We start from the raw sequence: 17,544 nt of genomic DNA, 5'->3' as shown, positions 1-17,544 counted from the left end.
CAAGAAGGAACACAACAGTGAGCATACCAAACTTCATGGAAGAAAGTTTCCAAATGTTTATCCTGAATAAGCATTTTCAGGAGAATGTAAATCAGAGAATGTAAGTGGTTGACATAGCCAAGAAAGGGACCAAAGGTTAGTCACGTATTACCAAATAATGAGCAGTCAGAATATAAACCCATGTAATTAATTGAATAAGAGACCATGTGTATTTTAGGATTGCAGAAAGGGGTACAAAGAATATTTTAGAGAAAGAAAATGTAAAGAAAACAAACTATATTGTAAAAAAATTACAAAATAGCAGTTAAGAATAAAACAACAAACAATACTTTGAGTGAAAGATGACACTGAGTTCAACAACAATTGTTCAAAAACAATAATGTGTGTCTTTGTGTGTGTCTGTGTTTGTGTCTGTAATATTAAACTCAAATAAAATTTAGTTGCTCCTATTCTTACAAACTTTATAATGAGACCATTGATCTAGAGTGAATTACATGTTCACAGACTTCACTGACTTTTTTATGATAAAGGTATCGTGTATGATATTATTCTCACTATTGATATTTCTCACTAAATGAAAGGCATTCATTTCATAATAAAATGGTTTGTTTTCATGTAAATTACAAGAGCCTTATATTGCAGACACAATCTGAACCCCAGGGTCCTTTTCATATACTGTACCCTTCTTAATATGTTATCTGATATTCTTAACATCTTTATAATACATTGTAAAGCTACTCAAAATCCTGCTCCTTGTGATGGCCATCAACAATATGCATTGCTGTAACTATGCTCCACACTCTACTAACATTTACCCTTATCTCTCCTTTTCAAATTGGTTCTTTTTGTTCTATCAGTAATTTATGATATTCCAAATCCCTAATGAGGCAATTTACCATTTTGCTAATGTCTTAGTTTCTGTTGCTGTAACAAAACACCATGGTCAAAAGGAACATATGAGAAAAGTGTTGATTTCCTATGTACCTTGGTCTCAGTTAATTGAAAGAAGCCAAGACAAGAACATGAATGCACGGTCCAATTAGGGTCCATGGCTTAATGCTTATTACTGCCATCTTGTCTTTGTTGTCTACAATCTTATTTCTTACAATGCTCACAACAACTTGCCTAGAGGTGGAACTGTCCACAAACAGTAGGATCACGTTATATTAATCAATAATTATGAACATGGTTTACACACATACACATGTCAAAATGATGGCAGCCATTCCTCATTTGAGATTCCCTGTTCTCAAAGTTTAGGTTTGTGATCTCATGAATGAACTCATTTTCCACCAAGCCTTAATCACTGGTATTTAATTAGGCAGAGTTATCCTGCTGTGTCAGTAAGTTCTTAGTATATTACTTATTTTGTATGATTTAGTAGTACTTTTGTTATGACAAAGTAGAAAGAGGTTGAGTACCATCTAACACTTAAAACTATCAAAGTTTCAATAGTGAAATTTAGCTTTGCACTTCTGAAGAAAATTGAATCTGGTCTAATTAAAATAACATAACATTTTGGGACAAATATTCACCCTAGCAACCCTGCACTAGAAGCCAAGATGAAGAAGACCTCCACAACTACCATGGTCTTCCCTCTTGTGCTGTGGTAGACAGGGAGGAAGGTGATCCAGACACTGCAGAACATCAGCATGCTGAAAGTTAGGAACTTGGCTTCATTGAATCTGTCAGGAAGATTCCTGGCCAGGAAAGCCACAGTGAAGCTCCCCAGAGCCAAGGAGCCCAAGTATCCGAGGACAAAGTGGAAGGCAATGACAGAGCCTTTGTTGCAAATAATGATGATCTTCCCATGTTCTGATTGTATATCTCTGTCAACAAAGGGAGGAGATGTTACCACCCAGATTCCACAGAGAATAAGTTGGATTAGGGTACAAATTGGGATGACCAACTTAGGTGCCCCAGCTGCCAGCATCCCTCTCATCCTATTTCCTGGAATAGTGAGCTTGAAAGCCATGACCACAGTTATAGTTTTGGCCAACACTGTAGAAACAGCCCCTGTGAAAAATATTCCAAATATGGTCTGCTGCAGGAGCCAGGTGGCCTGGTTGGGATGTCCAATGAAGAACAAGGAGCAGAGAAAGCACAAGATGAGAAAAATGAGGAGGATGTAACTGAGAATGCAATTATTGGCCTTCACAATGGGAGTATCCTTGTATTTCACAAAAGTGAGGAGTACTAGAACCGTTAGCACAGAGAAGCACAGGGCCATGCAGGCAAGAGCCATTCCCACTGGATCTTCATAAACCAGAAATGATATAGCTCTTTGCAGGCAGTGGGTTTGCTGTAGGTTGGCATACTTATCATCTGGACACTTTACACACTGCTCCATATCTGCTGGTGAAAAACAAACCTTCAGAAGATGTCATAATTATGTACTTAATAACTGAGTACTTGGATTACTCAGAGGATACCCCCAAAATATTTTCTTCTTGAACATTTATTTCTTTCCTTATTGCTGTAGGGACCAGTAACTTAAGGCTGCTCTGTACTATCCTATGCTTGGTGATGAAACAACATACCATCATAGGGAATGGATGAGAAAAATTACTTATTAGTTAAACACACAACTGGTGGGAGGGCAAACTTATGTGACCATTATACTAATGCCTTAGTTTCTATTGCTTTAACAAAACACCTAGTCAATAGAAACATATGAGAAACGTGTTGATTTCTCTGTATACCTTGGTCAGAGACAATTGAAAGACGTCAAGACAAAAACATGGATGCAGGCCCCAATTAGAGTTCTCTAGAAGAATTTCAGGGATTTTGGATGAGCAGAGACTAATGGAAAGGCCACCCAATAACAGGCCCAACTTGAGATCCATCCCATTGGCAAACAACATTCCCTGAGACTATTAATGGTACTCTGTTATACTTGCAGGCAGGAGTCTAGCATGGCTATCATCTTAGAGGCTCTATGCAGCAACTTACTGAAATAGATGCAGACACCAATAGTCAAACTTTGGATGGTGCCATGAATGTGGAATTAATGAGTATTTGTTCTAGTATATTAGACTATAATGATTTTCAAAGAGTATCACAGAATTTTATGGTTTATGTGTAGTTACAAATTTTTTATTATAAATATACACATATTTTAAATTTCATAAATGTGTTTCTGTATTGTGGGGTGAATAGACTTGTAGGTAGATTGGAGCATGAAATCCAGATACCTTAAACTTGTATGACCCTGATTCATAGGAAGTTGTGAGTTAGCAAATTTTCATGCTGGTAACTGAGGATGGACCATTTGCAAGGAAATTCTACTCAGCTATTAAAAACAATGACATCATAAATTTTGCAAGCAAATGGATGGAAGTAGAAAATATCACCCCGAGTAAGGCAACCCAGAACTAAAATGACATATATGGCATTGTTAAGTAGATTTTAGACAAAACTTCGCAATACCCATCATTTAACTCAAAGAGCATGTGAAGCATAGCAAGAAGGAAGGCCCAAGTGTGGATGCTTCAATCCCACTTAGGAAAGGGAACAAAATAATCATAGAAGGCAGAGGGAGAGAGGAACCTGGGTGGGATAGGGAAGGGGGAGAAAAAATGGTGTCTCAGCTTTGGTGTCTCATATTTTAAAATTTAGATACATTTCAAACAATGAAAACTGTGGTACACACACCAATATTCCTCCTGTGTCCCACTCCAAGTCTTCAGATATGTGAAGTTGTTGACTCTGTGGGAGACAAGGAAAATAGCTTCCTATTTTTACTTTTATTCCAAGGCCTTGTGGAAAATTCCAAATGTTGAAAATGTCATACTCTGCACACTGATTTTCCCTGTGATTCATGTTCACAAGTTCTCTAACAGGGTTAGTAAATACCCTGGTCTTTAGCAAGGAAGCCACCTAAATGAGATACATCATTAGATGATTATATGCTTATATCAATTAAGGCAATACAAAATTGAGAATGTCCTCTAATTTTTAATGGCTTCCAGGGAAGACAGATATATTAAAGTTATACCATATAGTAAGATACAATATGCCTCATGGGTAATTAAAGATGCTTACCAAATAAAGAGTAACATAGTGTGTGTGTGTGTCTGTGTATGTGTGTGTGCACGAACACATTTGGAGAAATAATTTTTAAAAATGAAGCCATGTATGTGAGAATGAGTGGGCAGTCTGAATGTCTGGAAGTTGTGGAAACAAAGAGTGGTAGTGAGTCATTCACGTACATACAGTTTGCATATATTAAATAAACATAAGCTTAAGAAAATGTGTTGTCTTTATCATTTATGTTTTTTTAAAGTTACTTTAAATGTCAAACTATTAATCACAGCAAACATACCAATTCCTTAGGAAATTACTCTAATCAAGTCATCACATAAGTCTTTATGATAAAATTTTTGCTCCTAATTTATTTTTTGTTTTGTTTTTTCTTAGTGGATATTTTATTTATTTACATTTTAGATGTTATCCACTTTTTCCATTTCCCCTCACTCCCCTTATTCCATCCCCCCTCCTGATACTTCTATGAGGATGTGGCCCTACCCGTCCTCCAACTTCTCCCTCCTCAACCTCGAATTACCCCACACTGGGGCATCCAGCCTTCATGGGACCAAGGACTTCCTCTTCTACCAATGCCTGAAAAGGCCATCCTCCACTACACATACAGCTGGACCCATGGGTCCCTCCATGCTTGTTCCCAGGCTAGCGATTTAGACCCTGGGAGCTTTGGTTGGTTGGTATTGTCGCTCTTCCAATGGGGCTGCAATCCCTACAGCTCCTTCAGTCTTCTCTCTACCTCTTCGATTGCGGACACTATGATCAGTTCAATGATTAGCTGTGAGCATCCGCCTCTGGCAGAGACTCTCAGGAGACAGGTATATCAGGCTTCAGTGAGCATGCACTTCCTGACATCCTCAACCATGCCTGCATACGGTGAGTGCACATGGGCAAGATTCCTGGATCTGGCAGTCTCCAGACTGCCCCTCCTCCAGTCTCTGCTCCACACTTTGTCTCCTTACTTGCTCCCCTGAGTATTTTGTACTCCTTCCATGAAGGACCAAAGCACCTACACGTTGGTCTTCGTTCTTCTTGAGCTTCATGTGGTACTGGAATATTTTGGGCTAATATCCACTTATCAGTGAGTGCATTCCATGTGTGTTCTTTGTCATTGGGTCACCTCACTCAGGATGATATTTTCTAGTTCCATCTATTTGACTACGAATTTCAAGAATTCACTGTTTTTAATAGCTGAATAGTATTCCATTGTGTAAATGCACCATATTCTCTGTATCCATTCTTCTACCGAAAAACATCTGGGATCTTTCCAGGTACTGGTTATTATAACTAAGACTGCTATGAACATAAGGAAGCATGTGCCCTTGTTATATATTGGAGCATCTTTTGGGTATATGCCCTGGAGTGGTTAAGCTGGATCCTCAGGTATTACTATGTGCAGTTTTCTGAGGAACTACCAGACTGATTTCTAGAGTGGTTCTATCAGCTTACAATGCCACCAACAATGGAGGAGTGTTCCTCTTTCTTTACATCCTTGATAGCATCTGTTATCACCTGAGTTTTTGATCTTATCCATTTTGACTGATGTGAGGTAGAATCTTTGTGTGGTTTAGGTATGAACATAATTGTGGTTTCATAAATTGTGTAGTGTTCCTTTTACTTTGTGGAATAATTTGAAAAGAATTGGTATTAGGTCTTCTTGGAAGGTCTGATAAAATTCTTCACTAAATTCATCCAGTCCTGTACTGTTTTTTTTTTTTTTTTTTTTTTTTTAATTGGGAGACTTTAAATAACTGCTTCTATTTCTTTAGGGGATATAGGATTGATTAGGTGGTTTATCTGATTTTGAGTTAACTTTGATACCTGATATCCATCTAGAAAATTGTCCATTTCACCCAGATTTTCCAATTTTGTTGAATATAGGCTTTTGGAATAGGATCTGATGATTTTTTTGAATTTCCTCAGTTTCCGTTGCTATGTCTTCCTATTCAATCCTAATCTTATTATCTTGGATACTGTCTCTGTGCCCTCTGGTTAGGCTAACTAAGGTTTTATATATCTTCTTGATATTCTCAAAGAACCAGCTCCTGGTTCTGTTGATTCTTTGTATAATTCTTTTTGTTTCTATATGGTTGATTTCAGCCCTGAGTATGATTATTTCCTGTTGTCAATATCTCTTGGGTATATTTGCTTCCGTTTGTTCTAGAGCTTTCAAATGCGCTGCCAAGCAGCTAGGGTATGCTCTCTCCAGGTTCTTTTTGTAGGCACTTAGAGCTATGAGTATTCCTCTTAGCACTGCTTTCCTTGTGTCCCAAAAATTAGGTAATGTTGTTTCTTCAATTTCATTAAATTCTAAAAGGTCTTTAATTTCATCCGTTATTTCTTCCTTGACCAAGTTATCATTGAGTAGAGAGCTTTTCAGTTTCTACCTGTATGTCAGCTTTCTGTTGTTCCTGTTATTATTGAAGACCAGCCTTAGTGTTTGGTGATCTAATGGGATACATGGGATTATGTCAATCTTCTTATATCTGTCTAGGCCTGTTGCTGAGAAGAAGGTATATTCTTTTGTTTTATGATGAAATGTTCTGTAGATATTTGTTAAATCCATTAGGTTCATAACTTCTCTTAGTTTCACTGTGTCTCTGTTTAATTCTGTTTCAACTATCTGTCCATTAATGAGAGTGCGGTGTTTAAGTCTCCAACTATTATTGTGTGAGGTGCAATGTGTGCTTTGAGTTTTAGTAAAGTTGTTTTATGAATGTTAGTGCCCTTGCATTTGGGGCATAGATATTCAGAATTGAAAGTTCATCTTGGTAGATTTTTCCTTTGACAAAAATGAAGTGTCCTTCTTATCTTTTTTGACAATGTTTGGTTGAAATTCGATTTTAATGGAAATATGAGGATGGGTACTACAGGGAGTTTAAAGTGTAGAAGTCTTTCCACCAATAGAATATTCTCTAACAAATATATGTGAGTTTCTGAGGGCCACTTAAAAGACCACACTGAAAAATCTAAGCATAATGAAATGTAAAAATTTTTACCTGTTGACAGTCATTGAATATTCCTTTGGATTCTTTGATTTGCTGAGATTCTACTTTTTGAAGAATGAGTTCATGGTAGGTGTGGGCCACAGCATATACAGCGTTATACAAATTGTAACCTTCTTCACTCAGGGACATGTCAAATTTGTGCAGTGCTAACCATTCCTCTGTGTTGTTTAATAGAAAATAATCCATCTTGCTATTGCTGTTCTTAGAGATTGAACAATTAAAATAATTACAGTTCGGCATAATCTGAGAAATGTCTATTGGATATTTGGAAGTGTTTTTTATTTGTACAAAATTGCTAAATTTAGCAATATCATTGTTGTGGTGTACAAAAGTGACAGTCCCATGGAAGAAATCAAGACTGAAATCTTTTTTATTTGTGATGACATCCCATTGTGAGGTTGTGATCCAGATTCTCTGAACACCTAAATATGCCCATCTTCTAAAGCAGACTTCTAGGGTAGAGTTCATTTCACCATAAATGATAACAACCTTGGCTGATGATGCCATAATTTGTTTATCATATATCTTAGCCCTTGTCGTGTATATCTGCATGGTTTCTGGGATCATATTCACATATGCTAAACAGATCCCATGCCTTTGCATTTCTTCTCTCAATTGGGAGAGAAACTGAATATCCTGATCATTATCTGAGATGACAAGTCCTATCCAAGTCCATCTAAAATGAAGCATCAAGGATGCCATAGCATGAGACAAATGTGTGTCCTTGGTTGCTATCTGATAGACATAGGGAAACTGGTCATGGTCACTCAAGTTAGGATTAAATGGTCCAAAGAAAACCTAGAGGACGTAGAAAGATGATGAAACATCCTGTAAGGAATATGAATGTTATTGGACTTATATACAAGTAACATTACTCACATTTCAGAACTCCTATTGAGGATAGTAAGATTACACTATAAATATCATATATTATTCCTATTAGATTCTAGACTATTCCTGACAAGTCACCATGTTATAAAAACATACTTAACTGTTTTCTCAATGCATCAAAAATCTGATTATTTATTCCTTTATAATAAATGGTTATCATATAAAAAAGTATACACACACAAACCTATGCCAAGCAAGTTTTCTCCCTAGGCACCTATGAATAGAATAAAAAGGTGTTAATTCATCCAGTATCACACATTCTCACCTTTGGGATACTAGAATCAATTGCCATTTTTAAGGATGTTGTCCATAATGGTCCTATAAGTTCTACAGGACAGCTTCCTTGTAGTCCACATTCATAATTAATTAAACACAAAAAACTATTTTGTGATAAGTAGTTTCTTTCCAGTTCTTCAAATGTAACTACACACATGGCACGAGGGTTTGAGTATGCCAAAGACATGTTCGGTAAAATATAAGGATTCCTGTTGATCTCATCAGTAGCAAAAATCATTACCAGAAAAAACTTGGATCTTCTTTCTGGTATTCTAAAAGAAGATAGAAAGATGATTTCAGGGAGTGCTAGGAACATGAAATTTTCTCTCCAATTGCAGTAAACTTCACACTAGGAGACACGTAAATGCCGATTTTTCTGAAATAAGCTTAAGAAATTAGTGATATTTAGAGATGAATAAACCTTAAGAATTCCCCCAAATCCATCACTCTTCTATGATAATTTTTATGTTTGTGACAATGTGTAAAGAGCTGTTTTATCTCTGAATGTCATACATGAACTAGATTACAGTTCTATAAACTAAGGTTCCTACATAATAGTCTTCAAGTTCTAATTACACAGAACTAGACATCTTTAAACTCTTGGGATCTCCAAGTCAACTTCATCTTTACTGCTTCTAGTTTAAATGTCTAAGATTTACACATGATCTTCTGGGCTCTTCCAAAGGCTTTGTGTCACTTCTCCAGCCATGCCTTCTGTAGCACTCTAGTCTCTGGTAGACTCCACTCCACTGCTGCTGCTGTTCTTAGTAGACATTCCATGATACTGGAATCTTCAATACTATGGTGACATCTGATGCAACTAGGCTTCACCAATAGCCTCTCATAGGCTCTCTTCATGGTGACAAAGCTTACCTTCTTTACATGAATCCTTTATATTTTAGCCATCAACTGCAACTGAGACTGCACCTTCACCACTGGCCTACCCTGGCATCTCACAGTACCAAGCCTTAGCTGCTCTCCATGAACATTTCATACCTTCAAAACCCATACCACCTAGGTCACTCTTACTTGTTACCAACCCAGCTGCAACACAAGTGATAACTTTGGCTATCTTTGGAACACAGCTTCTTTGTGATCTGAGAAAACACTTACCAGAAGATTTCATCTCATTGATGCTGGTCCCTTCTTTAGCAATGCTAATTTCTTACCTCCAGCTAACCAGCATCAATTGTCTCAGTAGTCCCTTCTATTCTTGACCTTAATGCCACAGCAACATGGCAGAAGCCACCTATTTCTGCTGCTTGCTGTTGCTAGAACATACTGCCCCTTATTCTCTTATCAGATTTCTGTTTCCAACTTTCTCACTCCTGGAGTTTTCCCACTAGATTGACCATGAACACAAAGATCTTCATACCTCTGTCTCCTGAATGCTGGTGTTAAAGCTATGTACCACCATGACTGGACTTCTGCTTTTCTTCACCTAGAACTTATTCTGTTCAAGACTGACCTTGAACTCAGAGATCTACCTGCCTTTTTTTCCATAGATTAAATCTGTGCATCACCATGCCTGTGCCTAAGTTTTCATGACCACTATTCCTGAACATTCAGATCAAATGCCTGTTTCTTCCAGCCTCAGTATCTGGATCACATGTGGGCCTTCTATTTTTGGATTGTAGGTCATTCCAGACTAAAACTCCAAACTATTCCTTGTTCAACTGCTAACACAAACACGATTATGTGAGTGGAATCTTGCCCTGAGATCACCATTCTGTTAATATCTGTATTTTCTTGAATATAGGTTTCAGCTCCATTTCACTTCCTGGGGTCCATTTATTATCATTTAAACCATATATTGTACTTTGATTCTTTCTAAGTTTGCTATGTATGAACACGATGCTCTTCATGAGACTAAACCAGAAAATAAAGACCTTGCTAGGATTCTTAGAAACTGCCTTTGTCAATGCAATTAACATACATCTCCTTATATTAGCCACAGGTAGACTCTTCAGACAAGGGCACAAAACAGTCACATTCTCCACCAGAATACCACAAAATTATTCTCTAGTCCACAGGCTGAAATTCTTATCTGCTGAAATATTTTAGGCCAAGTCTGTACAGTTCAAATCACTCACAACAACTAAGTATTCTATGTTCTTATTAGAATAGCCCATTAAGCCCCACTTAAAGCATTCCACTGCATTCCAAATCGACATTCTTCTAAACAAAAGCATAGCAAGGCCTAACATGGCAATACTCCAGTCCCTGGTACTAATTTCTGTCTTCATTAGAGTTTCAAGGCTGAAAACAGGACCATGACCCAGGAAACAAGTATAAAGACGGTGTTTGTTTGGAGCTGGCTAACAGGTTCAGAGTTTCAGAGCATTACCATCCAGGTGAGAGCATGGCAGCATTCAGGTATGAGTGGTGCAGAAACTTAGAGTCCTCTATCTTCATCTGAAGGCCATTAGTAGAAGACTGGCTCTCCGGTGGTTAGGAAAATGATCTCATTTTCCTAGCCCTCCAGTGACACACTTCCTCGAACTGGCCACACCTACACCAACAAGGCCATAACTCCTAATAGTGCCATTCTCTGGATCAAGTATATTCAAACCAACACTAGTTGACACATTAATTTTCTATTCAACCACAGTAAATATTGTACTACATGAAATGCTAAATTACTGTGTAAATGCTGGCTTTCCTGAAATAAGCTTGGGAAATTAGAGATCTTTAGAGTTGAATACAATTTCAGATCATAAACATATGTCACTTTGATATGATAATTTTTATATTTCTGAAAATTCATAAAGAACTTGTTTTTTTCTTTGAAAGTCATGCATGAAATGGATTACAGTCCTAGAGATTAAGGCTGATAAACAATACTCTTGATGCTCCAATACCACAGAAAAAAATTTTAAAAATGCCTTGAACAGTATATGAAATCAATAACACCTTAAATTTTTTTATTATGTGACATTTGTTTTATATATTAAATATCTCAATATTGAGTGTTTTAAGAATCAAATTATACAATGGTATTTCATTCAACTTTTTGATTCATAACCTTTGGTACCATAAAATTTTTATTAACACATACTGAATAATATCCATAACACAGGATCCTAGTTCTAATACCTTAGTTGAAAATTATGTTTCAAAACATACAAAATAATCTTTGGAAACTAAACATAGTAAAAGAACATATAATAATAAAGAAAGAATCATTAAGAAATACATTAAAAAGCCAATATACAATACCACCTGACATGTTATATGTCTATATAAAGTGTGTAATAATAATTTTACTTGAAAATGATTATCTGTGTTTCTGTGAGAGAATTTATGTAATTAGAAAGAAAAAGTTTAAAACATGATAACAGGAAAATTTATTTAAGTCAAACAGTACAAAAATGTTAATTTCATTATTATTGATGTCGAGTCTTAATACAAAGAACATACATGGGTTGGTCGATGGCTCCTTGCACATATGTAGCAGAGGACTTTCTTTTATGTCCCCAGTGGGAGATCATGAGACTAATTCTGTAGAAACTTGATGTCCCAGGGAAAACAGTTGCTTGGGGTGTGGGTAGGGTATAGGTAGTATGGAGGTTTCTGGAGAAGTGGAGATGGAGTGGGGATAAAGTGGTAGGGCGTTGGGAAAGCATCCTCTCAGAGGCCAAAAAGAGGGAAGATGTAGTGAAGAACTCTGGGATGGGGAACCAGGAGAGAGTCCATATTTGGAATGAAAATAAATAAAATTATTAATTTTTTAAAAATGCTAATATTATACGCAATGAGAAAATTTTTCAATAATGATATTTCCATGGTTTTGCAAAAAATGATTTTAATATTTCCAAATGTTAATGTTTATCAAACATGATAATTATTTAAAGAAACATTTCATGTAAGTTTATGCATCTATACCAAAATATATAAAATAATACAATATACCACACAACCAGATTATTATCCTCTAGGCTCATTTGCACATCAATTTGATGTTACCTTTTAGTGTAACTGTTAATATGTCAATTTACTTTAAAAGCTATCAGATTTCTCTTAACACCTCAGTCTTCCTAAATCTTTGCCTCCCTTTAGGTGATGTCTGAGCACTAGGTCTTTTTTCCACGTAAAATTTGTTTCATCTGTCCCACAGTCTCCCAGTATACCTGTTACAATTAGCAATGTGAATTTAAACCCAACATGTTGAAATCACACTAAGTGGTGACACACTGAAAATATTAAAATAGTGATTGATGTGTTATATAATTTTCACTTATTCCTAATGTTTCAATGGGAAAAACAGGACAGAATTCCACAGTTTGTATATGCAACTACATATTTTTAATTACTGACATTGAAGCAGGAAAAAATGACTTACCTAAAATCAATGAGATGATTATAAAAATTTTCTTCTATAGGTTCTTCATAGATGAAAAGAACTAAACCACAGTCACTTCGCAAATCTCCATCATTATCTTCAGTATTCTGTATCCTCCAGAAACAACTGGGATCAGTCAAACTGTACAAGTTGAGATAAAACATCAGGAACAAGAAGGAAATAGTGAAAGCATACAGCTTCTTCATATCTACTAAGATCTAAGATGGAGCACTTATGAAATCTGTTTCTTTCGTAGACAAACATCACACACAGTTTTACACCTATGTGTCTGTTTTAAGGCTATTGCTGTCTGAGAATCCACTTCATTATATTCTACAGTTCCTTTCCACTCATCCTGTGTCATAGTCCATGGATACATCTGGAAAATTGTGGCCTCGAGCTCTGCATCTGAGGTCTGGAAGTTTTGATCAAAACATTTCTGAAAACATGTTGTGAAGATCATGTTCTTCACCCTCGGGTGTCATGATTTCATTCATATCCATGGAAAACACTCCAGAGACAGTATTCTCCTGAGCAGCTTGGGACAGACCATGTGTCAACAGCCACATGTAAGACACAATTGGCAATCATGATAATGGATTTCATCAGAACTTCATTAGTAAAAGTTGAGAAAGTCACAACTGTCCCATGCCTTTCAGACTTTGAGGTGAATCATGGGAAACTGTATCTTCCATTGTCTAGTCTAAGGAAGATCAATCTCACATGCAACATTGAGTCACAATTTGAGCATTCACTCTTTTGTACATATATTATTGTATGATAAAATCTCTTCAAACTTCCTGTGATTCCTGTCATCCAGAGAATCCAGTAATGTCTGGAATTACAAGATTCAACACCTATCCTGTCCAGTATTAGTACCTGTGCAGACATTCAATGAAATATAATGCAGTCTCTTGCCTGATCTTCAGTTCATGGCATTCAGTGCCTTTTGATAAAACCTTTCTGTGATTGGTGTTTGTTCGTACCTCATTAAGATGATTGAGAACAATTTCATACATTTTACTCAAAGGAATGAGAGAATTTAATGGTCATTTATGAGAGAATTTTACTCTTAATGTTAATATATATTTATATTTTTCAATCACCCCTAGTTGGTATTTGTTTTGATACAATACTGTGTTGAATTACATTACAACAACCCAGATGAACATCTAACATGCTAATTTATGTAACATTGTTAGATTACAATGTGTGACACAGATAGAACATTGAATTTCATTTGTAATTTTTTGAACTACATTATTCTTCTGCCATGATGGCCACACTAAATTCTAATCCCACTAAAAATTAACTGGGGTCTTTAAATCCATCTATTCAGCACCAGTGGATGCATTTTTGGAATGGTTGATATTTCATGGGCTTATTTCATGAGTCTTACTATAGAGTTTATTGCACTAATTTAGATATTATGAACAGGACTTTGTTGCATCCTTTGGTTGAATTATGTTTTTGTCAGTTTAAATATTCTTTCAGTAATTTTGCAGACCTACTGATTGGGTGAATTGAATATGATAATGCTTGTGATTTTATATCCTTTTTGCATACTGGATGGGACAGCCATGTCAGATGGATTAGGAACATGCATTCTCTCTATTATGGATGCAGATTTTGCACTCTATTGTGACTTCTATTGAAATGCCTTCCTGAGTTGCAGCACTTTTGGATGTCAGTTGGTGTGCAAGAGCATTGGGCTAAGATTCATAAAGTACTCATTATATCAAGTCAACTAATCAGACACTCAGGTTCTTCAATATTGTTGAATTTTCTTTTGCCAAAATTGAGAAATGAGCCTCCATGTAGTTCTTCACAGAGACATACTCCATGTTGCTTGGGACACAAAAAGTGTTTTGTTAGCTTTCTCTTTCTGCCTAAAACTCATGTTATTGACTTGACATGGTAGAAATAATACACACCACACACCACAGTGTCCTTCCTGATTACTAAGAAAATCTTTGACTTCTTTTTTCTTTTAGGTTATTCTGTTGGCTGGCAGTTTTAACCTATTCACTCTAATACTACAGGAGTATTTAAAATAAAATTTAGCTTCCATGTTTAGCAGATATTATTCCAGAGTTTCCTTCACATTTGTTGTCTGTTCATTTCTTGCTGATATCAGATATCTTATACAAAGTTGAGCTATTCAGAGCATGTGGTAATCTCTATCCCATCTTCATTTTATAAAATAATATTAAAAGTACTGGTGATGTATTTTCATTATATGATTGAAATCATTTGTTAATGAAATATTCTTGTACTGATTGTTTCCCATTAGTTGGATGCAGTTAATTGTTTCTTAAATAACTTGAAACTTTGTGTGATTCAACACAGAAGTAAGATTTATTCAAAGCACTGAAGCAGTTATGAGTATCTACAGTTATCACTCTATGTTGATGTAAAGAATTTGCCTTCAATGACTGAGATAATAAATATCAAATATCTCATTGATTAACCACATATATTTACAAGTCAATGTGATGACCATTGTACACCCATATACCAAAATCATAACTTCAGTTTCTTCCTTACAATTTATGAACATCTCAGTCAGTTATAATTACCCTGATTTATGTAGAAAATGAACATTCCATTTAATCTATGAAAAAATCTGACTGATTACTTCTTAATTATAAATAGGATTTTCACACTATGTGTCAATATTGTCATGACATGCTACTCATTAAGACTCAAATTACTACATAGCCACACAGATTTGCTGAAGTTACTTCTTGTAAGCTATTCTTTAAAGTGTTCAATCCATTAAACCTAGGTTGTAATAAAAAGTCCTATATTCACTTCAAAGTTTCATTGCACCATATACTGAGCCATAATAATAAGAATACCCAAAAAATGAATCTCTATATTCTATATAAATTTTACACTTGAAGGACCTATAGTGTCTGAACCAATGGAAGAAGCATGTGCCTCCCACCATGCACAGCCTTCCTGTCTCACAGGAGATTTGCCATTACTAGAAACACAGGTGAGACCCCCTCCCCAATATCCACACCAGCTGTGACCCACACACATAGAGAACCCAGCACACATGGAATCTATCTGCATGAGCCCCATTGAACTTCCAATCTACACCTCTACCTGAACCCAAGGGCAATCCACAAGCCTTCCATGAACCTCAAAGCCAGTCTGTCTCAAAGGAGGACTGCCCTAACTAGAGACACAAGAACACAGGAACACAGGGACACAGGAGGCTTGCATAAATCATGGAAAGAGGAGGCTTTCCCTAACGAGAAATAACACTGCCTGCCTCCCAGAAGACTTGATCAAAGCAAGGTCACAAAGCTCTACCTGGCTCCAAGGAGGCCTGCTCTAGTCTGAGAAACCCAGGCCAGTTAACACCAGAGATAAATAAATGGCAAAAGGAAAATTCAAGAACATAATCAACAAAAGGCAATATAAACTGGCACCATCAAAAACCAGTTCTCCTACTACAGCAAGCCCTGGATGTCCTAACTCACCTGTAGAACAAGATTCTTACCTAAAATTCCATGTCATGAAGATGATAATGCCTTAAATGCAGGCATTTAAGGATGATATAAATAACACTAAAAGAAACACAGGAAAACAAAAGCAGACTGGCAGAAGCTCTTAAAGAGAAAACAAATAAATCCCTTAAAGAAATAAAGGAAAATACAACCAAACTGATAAAAGAATTGGACAAAACACTTCAAGACCTAAAATTAAAAGAAGAAACAATAAAGAAATTACAAAAGAGGCAACCCTGGAGATGGAAAAGCTAGGAAAGAAATCAAGAGCCATAGATATAAGCATCATCAAAAAAATATAATGGTTGGAAGAGAGAATCTTAGGCATAGAAGATACCATACAAGATATCAACATATCAGTCAAAGAAAATACAAAGTGTAAAATTTCCTAACGCAAAACATACAGGACATTTGGGACAAAATGAACAAAACTAAACCTAAGAATATTAGGAATAGAAGACGATGAAGATTCCCAGTGCAGAGGGCCAGAAAACATCTTCAACAAAATCATAGAAGGAAACTTCCCTAACATAAAGAAAGAGATGTCATAAGTAAACAAGAAACCCACAGATCACTGAATGAATTTGACCAGAAAAGATCCTCTTCCCACCACATAATAATAAAAACACTAAATATACAGAAGAAAGAAAGAACATTAAAGGATGTAAGTGAAAAGTGCTATGTACCATATAAAGGTAGACCTATAATAATTACAACAGACTTCTCAACAGAGACTCTAAAAGCCTAAGAGCTTAGATCAATGTCATACAGACCCTAAGAGACCGCAGATGCCAGCCCAGGCTTCTATACTCAGCAAAACTCTCTATCAACACAGATGGACAAACAAGAATATTCCAAGACAAAATCAAATTTAAACAGTATTGTTCTACTAACCCAGACCTACTCAGGATACTAGGAGGAAAACTGCAACATAAGGAAGGTAACTTCACCCAAGAAAACACAAGAAATTAATCATATAACAACAAACCATAAAGAAGAGATACACACACACATACACACACACACACACACACACACACAGCTCTCCAACAACAAAAATAACAGGAAAAAAACAATCATTATTCTTTAATCTGCCTCATATTAATGGATTTAATTGCCCAATGAAAAGACACAGCTAACAGGATAGATACACAAACAGGATCTGTAATTTTGAGGCATACAAGAAATACACCACAGTGACAAAAACAGATACTAACTCAGAGTAAAGGTTTAGAGAAAAGTTCTCCATGAAACAATCCCAAGAAAAATCTGGCATCCCCATTGTAATATCCAATAGAATAGACATTCAACCAAAAGTAATGAACAGACATAAGGAAGGACTCTTCATATTCATTAAAGGAAAAATCCACCTAGTTTAAGTCTCAATTGTAAACATCTATGCCCCAAATGTTTTTAAAAGAAACCTTACTCAAGCGTAAAATACACATAAAAGCTCACACAATAA

At 36.1% G+C, this 17,544-nt stretch overlaps 1 pseudogene; it reads right to left on the bottom strand.

Annotated features, from left to right (window-relative positions):
- Window positions 1–1,550: 1,550 nt before the first annotated feature.
- LOC114636321 lies at window positions 1,551–12,764 on the bottom strand (annotated as a pseudogene).
- Between the last annotated feature and the right edge of the window lie 4,780 nt (window positions 12,765–17,544).

This window comes from Grammomys surdaster, unplaced genomic scaffold, assembly GCF_004785775.1.
Source record: "Grammomys surdaster isolate TR1022 unplaced genomic scaffold, NIH_TR_1.0 123501, whole genome shotgun sequence".
NCBI lineage: Eukaryota > Metazoa > Chordata > Mammalia > Rodentia > Muridae > Grammomys > Grammomys surdaster.
Note: the sequence above shows the minus strand (reverse complement) of the source record. Positions and strands in the feature narration are given on the sequence as shown.